The sequence below is a fragment of the Loxodonta africana genome, chromosome 3 (assembly GCF_030014295.1).
Source record: "Loxodonta africana isolate mLoxAfr1 chromosome 3, mLoxAfr1.hap2, whole genome shotgun sequence".
In the NCBI taxonomy this organism is placed as follows: Eukaryota; Metazoa; Chordata; class Mammalia; order Proboscidea; family Elephantidae; genus Loxodonta; species Loxodonta africana.
The window spans coordinates 149,512,874-149,521,966 of record NC_087344.1 but is presented as its reverse complement, the minus strand read 5'-3'; the positions used below and the strand labels follow the sequence as shown (position 1 = coordinate 149,521,966).

The following is a 9,093-nucleotide window of genomic DNA, read 5'->3' as shown; positions in this document are numbered from 1 at the left end:
CTGCAGCTCCAAAGTCCCAGGAGCAGGTTTCCGCTCTCCTCCTGCTCCCCGCGGTTCTTTGCGGCACTCATCCTCCTCCCTTTGGGATTTTTCAGAGCCGGAGTCCTCGAAACCAGGTTCTCAGAGTGACCGGGTCCTGAAGGAATTTTCGGAAATATCGGAGTTTCAGGACTCTTGATTCCCAGGTCCGGTAAGTCCGCCTGACCCTGTGCAAGCTGTCTTTGAGTCTCTAGTTTTTCACTGGTAAAAGGTAGATACTGCCTCCGTGAAATTCTAAACGCACGGATTACTTTCATGCTAAGACTGTTGACTCTCCCTCTCTAAAAAGACAACAATAATTCTGTAGGAGAAAGACAGCTGTGATGCCCGACTAGCTCAGTCGGTAGAGCATGAGACTCTTAATTTTAGGCTCGTGGGTTCGAGCCCCACGTTGGGCGATTACTTTTGTACTCCCTTCCATTGTTAGAGAATCTTCTCTAGTCGCTTACCAACAGAATTAAAGAGAAAAGAAAAGAAAAGCCGATTGCCATCTCGTGAATTACGATTTACAGTGACTTATACCAAGAACCTCTGGTGAATTTGAACTGCGGACCTTTGATTAACAGCAGAGGTCTTAACCACTTCCCAACCTGAGCTCCACCAACAGAATTAAAAAAAAAAATTTTTTTTTTTTTTTTTGGAGCTTCTAAATTGCCAGTTGCTGCCATTAAGACATCCTCTCGCTTACTTTGGACCTGTTATTAGGAGGGACAACTACCTGGAGACAGACATCATGCTTGGTAGAGGGTCTGTGAAAGAGAGGAAGAACCTCAGCGAGGTGGATTGACACAGTGGCTACAACAATGGGCTCAAACATAGCAAGGATTGTGAGCCTGGTGCAGGACTGGCAATGTTTCATTCTGTTGTACATACAGTGGCCAAAAGTTGGAACCCACTGGAGGGCACCTAACAACAGCAACAATGTATTTTCGAGAGAGGGAAGAAATATATATTTGAGTGCATGTGGTGAAAATTTACATCAGAAAACCTACGCCTACTCAATGACTTCTACAAGTACAATTCAGTGACATTGATTACATTCTTCAAGCTGTGTAACCATTCTCACTAACCTTTTCCAAATCCTTTTGCTGGGAAATGATTTATCCTTACACATAAAAAGTGATTCTCCAAGAACAAGAGGCCTTGGAGGCATTTAAAGAACTACCCTGAGGCTTGGGAAGAACTACCCTGAGACCATCTCTCCACTTGCCTCCCTATCCTCCCTGGGAGGCAGCCATGGGACAGTTTCTCATCGCCTGCCAGGTTCTGATGAGAAATCAGGTTTTATGGTCTGTTCACCCTCAGGCTATAGCTGCAAACTATAAAACTGCTTAGCTGCAGTCTAGAATTGGCTCATCGGCAACAGATATCCCACAGCCCTTGCTGTAGTCATCAGGCCCCTTTTTCCCCCATGTCTTCCTTTTTAGTGTGTGGGATTAGAACCCAGGCACCTTTGGCTACTCATCCTTTTGTTGTCTACATAAGTAATAAATTGTCTGAATCTAAATCACCCATGCCTTGGCCTTGTTCACACAAAATTGGGTGATGGGTCACCTTTCTGTGGCCTTTCTAGACATGATCTTATAACTCCCACCCAAGTGATTGGGCAGGACTCTGTAATAGGGTAACTGTGGCCCACCAAGGGGATTGGTTAGTTTTGCCATCTTGCCAGACTGAAATGAGCCACCCCAGAGGTAGGAAAGAGAGAATCCCACTACTACCAAGGGAGAACAGCCAGGAGCCAGCATGCCCTTTGGACCCAGGATCCCTGCCCTGGGAAGCTCCTGGAAGTTGGAGTCTAATCTGTTACTTCCCTAATAAACCTCGTAATCCTGAGTATGGTCTATGAGTTCTGGGTGGCCATTGCAATGAGTTATTGGACCCAACAGAGAAGCAGAGAGCGCCGTGGGAGGGATGGTTGGTGTCAGAATCAGTAAAGATGCAAAGAGAGGAGGCATGTCTGACCTCTGCCTCATAGGAATCAACCTTGAGCTGTTAATTTTGATTCTCCTTCCCCCTTGTGATGTTAGAGGAGGCCAGATACCACTCCCACACCATTCTTGCCATTCTTGCATCTTGTCTGCTGCTGTGTGCTTGACAAATTTATTTTTTTTTTGTTTTCCCATAAAAATTCTGAAAATTTTTACGTAGTTAAATGTAACAATCTTCCCCTTAAGGCTTCTGAGTTTTCTGTCAGGCTTAGAAAGTCTTTTCAATATTTTACCAATTTGTTGTCTTTTGACTTTTGTAGGGAAATGGCTCTGCCTATGAGACTATGAAATTTTCACTGAAGGTAGTTTTGAAGGAAGAAGAGTATATTTATTCTTCTGCTAATGAACTGACTAGAGACACAATTAGCTCCCAGAACTTCTGTGACACATTCCCTGAGGTTCTCTGAAGCCCCTACCTGCTGAGGATTGAGGGAGTTTCCCGGGACCTCCAGCTCAAGATGACTGCACTCTGTATAAGAGGTGAATGCAGTCACCAAAGGATGGTGCAACATCCCAGCTCTAGCAACAGTGAAGAGTCATTACCATCCCTAGACCTGGTGGGGAAGGAGAGAGAGAGATTTCTGGAACCTGGATGAAGTCATAGTTGTAGCTAAGCCTGCAGCTGTCATACAGTGGCCCTGGACAATAGCTGTGGACTTCACATATGGAACACAACCTCTGCCTGCTGCAGGGAATAATTACCTCCCCCCCCTCCCCCGCCGATAATATTCTTGCCACCCTTCTACCTCCAGTTAATGCATCCCATGGGCTGTATCCTCCAAGAACCAAGTGGGCAAGGGAAACTTTTCATGCAGGGGTCAGCCTCCTGGGACATAAAATGGAGTGGATAATGGTGAGAATGGATCTAGAGGGACAAATGCAAAATATCCAGCACACACGGCTTTTTCATTCTTAAGATTTTCCTTGTGATTAATTTTGTCATTGGCTGAATTCGGGTGTCACTAGGCTTTTTTTTTTTTTTTTTTTTGGAAAGTCTGTGTTTCCTTATTTATATGAGAATGAGTTTGCTGACTTTGGGCCTGTGTCATGTCTTGACTAGAAAGCTATCTATCTGAATGTATTGACTTGATTCACTCTTTCTTTCACTCAGATCATTATAAGCACTGAGATATATTTTCCACCAATCTAAATCAGAGACTCCACCAGCCTGAGACCAGAAGCACTAAATGGTGCCCGGCTAACACTAATGACTGCCCTAACAGGGAACACAACAGAGTCCTGGGCAGAGCAGGAGAAACGTGTGGAGCAGAGCTCAAATTCACATAAAAAGACCAGACTTAATGGTCTGACAGAGACTGAAGGAACCCCTGAAACTATGGCCCCTGGACACTCTGTTAACCAAGAACTAAAACCATGCCCAAAGCCCACTCTTTAGACAAAGATTAGACAGGACTATAAAACAAAACAAAACAAAATACATGTGAGGAGTGTGTTTCTTAGTCCAATCAGATACATGAGACCAAAGGGGCGGCTCCTGTCCAGAGGCAGAATGATAAGGCAGGAAGGGACAGGAACTGGTCCAATGGACACAGGGGACCCAGGGTGGAAAAGTGGACTGTGCTGTCACATTGTGGGGATTGCAACTAAAACGTAACAAAACAATATGTGTATAAATTTTAGAATGAGAAATTAGCTTGAGCTGTAAACTTTTACCTAAAGCACGACAAAAATAAATGAATAAATAAGTAAATAAAGGGAAACAGCTAAACAACAACAAATATTTCCACAAGTCATTATCAGAACCGTTATATTTTTGTCAGAGTCTTCCTATTTCATTAAAATAAAGTTCTGTAGCCAATGTATGTTTTGAATACCATAACTGGATTCTCTTTTTCACAAAAAAGTAATGGTAGTGTTTCTAGAAATTCAAAATGCAGGATTTTTTTCTTTTTAAATTAGCATCTGTGGGCTTCTAGCTCAGAGAAGACTTGAAAAACCAAGGGAAGAAGAAAGGAAAAAAAAAAAAGATCCAGTGGAACTTCTGCATTATGATGCATTAAGAAGTCCATAAAGACCCCGACTTCCCTGAGCTCTGTGATTGTAGGTTAATGGTCTGCCCTGTGGCTTCAAAAGCCTGTGGTCAATTTGTAAGCACAGCAGGTCCATACAGTCTGGTTTGCCTGAGGATTTTAATATATGCTTTTATAGTCGGTCATTTATTTGTTATGAAAGTAATAAAGTCAAGCTTGCTGTAAATACAAACAAATGCATAAGATGTAAAGAAGAAATGAAATTTCCCCTGTTCTCAATTCCAATCGTAAGAGGTAATTCTTGTTAATATGTTGCTATATGGCCTTTTAAAACAATAGTACAGACGTACAGCTTTATCAATTATATGGAAGAAGCAGTGATTGATTGAGGTGCTAGTACATGATGTTTAGCCAAGAGACCCAGGAAACCCTCACTCTTACCCTGACAATAATCTGTCTACCCTGACCTATGGGATAAGGCATAGTAACATTTTTTTTTTTTACAGGGCTTTCATCCCACTCAAGGAATTCTTATAAACTGAGGGAAAGCACGCGTCTTAGGCTGAAGTCCTAATGTGTTCTTTCTTTGCTTCTCCGAAGCCTAAACTGGATATTATCTCATTATCTCAGATATACCTGGATGGCAGGCATTAACAAAAAGAGGTGGAAGGGACAAAGCGAGGCAGGGGTGGGGGTCTTCCCCTGCATGAGTCAGCCTCACCAGTGATGCATCTTTCGTGAAATACAGATTAGAGAGAGCCTCACTTCTGTGCTGTTGCTCCACCCTCCTAAACGATTATTAGGCTTCAATACATAGTCTGTATTTGAAACAATAGGTTAGTATTTGTTCAATCATTGGGAACTAGCAGCTTAAGTAGAGAAACTGAAAACTCTCTCACCACATGTGCCTTTCTATGTGCTCCCTGGATAGTCTATTGTCAGACAACCATATGCCAATCCCTCTGGGAGAGGGGAAAGATCACAAAAGTACAAAAAAAAAAAAAAAAAAGTCCTACACCCACCTCATGTGACTCTTCCTAAGAACGTGCAACCTGGTCACTATGGGAAGCATCCTAGATATTCAAGGGATATCTCTTTAATGTTATCACCCAAATCTCTAAAAGGATCAAAGTAGGAATTAACTCTCGGTACAATTGTATGAGAATTCAACCTCTATTTCCTAGGACAAGTTTTCATCAGCTACTTTGTCCACCCCAGCTCACCAGACAATATTTTATAGCAAGCACCACATACCAGCATGGACCAAACAATTTCACAAGCGCAACAGAACACCCTCTAGTATTAAGTTTCCCCAAAAGAAGTAACAAGGGCGCAATCTCTCCTCTAGTTGCCACAGAAAATAAGAAGAAAACCGTTATTTAAAGTCCTAATCTCATGAAAAATTAAACTTAAAAGTCTTCCCTTTCCAAAACACTTAGTGGACAATAGATAAGAGGTAACTTTGGTGAAGGGTAAGACAGTACACAATACTGGGGAAGCCAGCACAACCTGTACAAGGTAAGGCCATGGTAGCTCCATAGACACATCCAAACTCCCTGAGGAACCGAATTGCTGGGCTGAAGGCTGTGGAGATCATGGTCTCCGGGAACATCTAGCTCAGTTGGCGTAACAGAGTTGATAAAGAAGATGTTCTACATTCTAGTTTGGTGAGTAGAGTCTGGGGTCTTAAAAGCCTGTGAGCAGCCATCTAGGATACTCCACTGGTCTCACGCCTTAGGGAGCAAGGAAGAATGAAGAAAGCTAAAGACACAAGGGAAAGATTAGTCCAAAGGACTAATGGGCCACATCTACCGTAGCCTCTACCAGACCGAGCCCATCTGGTGCCCATCTACCACCACTGACTGCTCTGACAGGGATCACAATAGAGGGTTCCTAGACAGAGCTGGAGAAAAATGTAGAACAAAATTCTAACTTAGAAAGAAAGACCAGACTTGGCTGGCCTGATGGAGACTAGAGAAACCCGGAGAGTATGGTCCCTGGATGCCCTTCCAGCTCAGTAATGAAGCCACGCCTGAGGTTCACCCTTCAGCCAAAGACTGAACAGGCCCATAGGGGAAAACAAGACTAAAGGGGTGCACCAGCCCTGGGGCAGGGACTGGAAGGCAGGAGGGAACAGGAAAGCTGGCAATAGGGAACCCAGGGTTGAGAAGGGAGAGTGTTGACATGTCGTGGGGGTGTTAACCAATGTCATACAACAGTGTGTGTACTAGCTGTTTGACGAGAAACTAGTTTGTTCTGTAAACCTTCATCTAACGTTCAATTAAAAGGAAAAAAAAAAGCCTTCCCTTTCCTATTTTTATTTGGCTTAGGACCAGCCATGAAGATCCCACTATGGAGAGTGGATGCGTTCTGGGATCCTCAGCAGCTGCAGCCTAGGCTCTCTGTCACAGGATGGGTGGGAACAGGGTTACCTCTGTCCACACCTCTACAGTCAGGGCAATGCCAGCTCAGGTCTGTCCTGGGAACCACTTTTCCAGAATCCGAGGAGTCAACAGAATACAGAAGAACGTCACAGAGCCAGCCTCTCATCCACAAAATGCAGAGTAATGTGTGAAACCAGCAAGCCATAGCATCCTCCAAGCAAAAGTGATGGGTTTCCACTGCTATTGAAATGCCAGATACCGTGTTGCCCAGAAAAGAGCTTTCTCTCAGAATGTGAGGATATGACTAGGTACAGCCCCTTTGGAGGACAATTAGACACTAGCTAGCAAAATCAGAAATGCACAAATACCTTGATCTGGCAACACCACATCTGGGAATCCATTTGAGAGAAATATATGCACACCTGATTAAAAATATCTGTACAAGCTGTCCTCTGAAGAATTATGACAATAAACATTAGAACCAATGTCATCTCCATCAGTTAAGAAATGCTTAAATATACAATGGTCTATCTGTACTGTGAAAGGATATGCAGTTGTTAAAAGGACGGAGTAGATAACAATGGTGATGATGATGCCACTGAAAACAATTTTACCAGCTGATGTCAGGGGGCATTTATTAAGTGCTAAAATGCTTTATGTGCCTCTCTCATTAAAATCTAGGTTAACCCATGAGGTAAGTACTCCTATTTGCCCCTTTTTATACGTGAAGAAATAGAGACACTCACAAAACTTGATAACCCTTTCGAAGTCCCACCGTGGCAGAACCAAGATTTCCTTGCAGAGCTTGCAACTGCACCACAGATGTGGAGTTCTCTGATTCTCCATTATCGGGATTTTTCAGGTTTCCGGGGTGCGCAGTGTAAAACCTCAGTCTCAGGAAGTGAGAGAATCCGTGCAGTGGCTCTGGAATAAATAAACTCCGAAGCGGCTTTCGCTGGCTTTGTGGAAATACATTTTTTGCAGGAAAAAAATTCCTTCTTTTATTCCCTTTTATGGGACTTGAATTGTCGCGCAGCAAACTTTGGCGTCTGATTCAAAGTGGATAGAGTTCCAGAGGACTCTGAGAACGAAAGTCGCTAAAAGCCTAAAGCGGCTATTCAGCAGCTACAAAAGGCTTAAAGTAAAGCATAGCGTCCCTGGGTGGGCTCGAACCACCAACCTTTCGGTTAACAGCCGAACGCGCTGACCGATTGCGCCACAGAGACACCGAGCTCTTCTTTTTCAAACTTCCTATCTGATGTCAGGAATTGCCCTTTAACCTCAGCCTGGGACATCTTAACATTATTCTGGCCTTTTGTTGTTGTTGTTGTTGTTCAACCGCGCGCGCTCCAGAGGCTGGTAGTGTAAGAGACATTTAGGCCGAGAGTCCTGCCTTTGGACACATTTGGGCGTTGACATCGAGCCCGAGTGAGCTGGGGAACTGGGACACCCGCGGCCTAGCACAGCGGGAGACGCACACTGGCTGCTCACCACCAGCAGGGGAGGACGCACCACAAACCACTGCCTTGCAGAACTCCGCGTTCTGAGATCTGCCCCAGCCTCCCCTCCCGGAGTCCACGCCCCACCCCACCCCGCCTTGCGCCCCGGGACTTTCCGCGGAACGTCGAGAAAGTAACTAACCAAGTGCACTGTGAAGTACATTATTGTCAGTGGCAACCGTAGGAGGTACTCGTAAGGAATTAGGAAGGACAGAGCGTCAGAGTAAGCTTCATACCAGCTTAAATTGAGTAAAGCTGATTGTTTACTAAGAGTAGAGCAATGTACAGCTGTAACTTTAATTCTATATGGAACTGCAAAACCAGTATAGCTTTGTAGCCCTTTGGGTGCTACTTGCACACTTGTATTCTCTCTCTCTCTCTCTTTTTTTCCTGGCTCAATAATAAACTTAACTAAAGTTAAGTTTATTAATGTGTGTTCCTTTTGCTTTTGGTGTCGTATTTCTCCCAGAGCCTTCAGAGAGGAAGTGAAGAGCGCCCAGCTCCTGACCACGCAGTGAGGAAGGGAAGGCAGAGAAAGAGTAGGTGCACTTGGAGCCGCGGGAGCTTTCCCTTGTGCCTAAAGAGCTGGGAGAAAAGGACCCACGATGGTAGTGGAAAGCTTGCAAATTCCAGTAACAGCACTAAGAGGGTGGATCCGTGGCAAGGCTCGGTAGGACCTCACGGGGAAGGTTGAAAGAAGCCCTTACATCCTGGTCGTCTTTTCTTTCCGCCGACGCCCGAGTTCCGCCTGGAGGAAAAGAGTACAGGTGGAGACCATTCTCAGATCCCCAAAGGAAGGTGGAGTCGTTCTCGCAGTCAGATGCCCGCTCTGCGCAGCAGTTTCTACCCACTGCCCAGCTCCCCCCTTGTGCTCTGAGGCAGGGTGCTGAGGGCCCTGGACTGTGACTTAGCTCCTACCAGCCGCAGAACCGCGGGAATCCGGTAAACTCCTGGGAAACCTCACTTTCCTCATCAGCAACACGGCGAAGATGACCTCTGTTTTTGCCCAAAAAAACGAAAACCAAACCCACTGCCATCGAGTTGATTCCGACTCATAGCGACTCTATAGGACAGAGTAGAACTGCCTCAGAGAGTTTCCAAGGAGTGCCTGGCGAATTCAAACTGCCAGCCTCTAGGTTAGCAGCTGTAACATTTAACCACTACGCCACCAGGGGTTTCCTGTCTTTGC

The 9,093-nt window shown here is 44.9% G+C and overlaps 2 non-coding genes across 2 annotated transcripts; one reads left to right on the top strand and one right to left on the bottom strand.

The window, feature by feature from the left end:
• Window positions 1-364: 364 nt before the first annotated feature.
• On the top strand, window positions 365-437 carry TRNAK-CUU (transfer RNA lysine (anticodon CUU)). Its single transcript has one exon. It is a non-coding gene; the product is annotated as a tRNA-Lys (tRNA).
• Window positions 438-7,557: 7,120 nt separating this feature from the next.
• Window positions 7,558-7,631, bottom strand: TRNAN-GUU (transfer RNA asparagine (anticodon GUU)). Its single transcript has one exon. It is a non-coding gene; the product is annotated as a tRNA-Asn (tRNA).
• Between the last annotated feature and the right edge of the window lie 1,462 nt (window positions 7,632-9,093).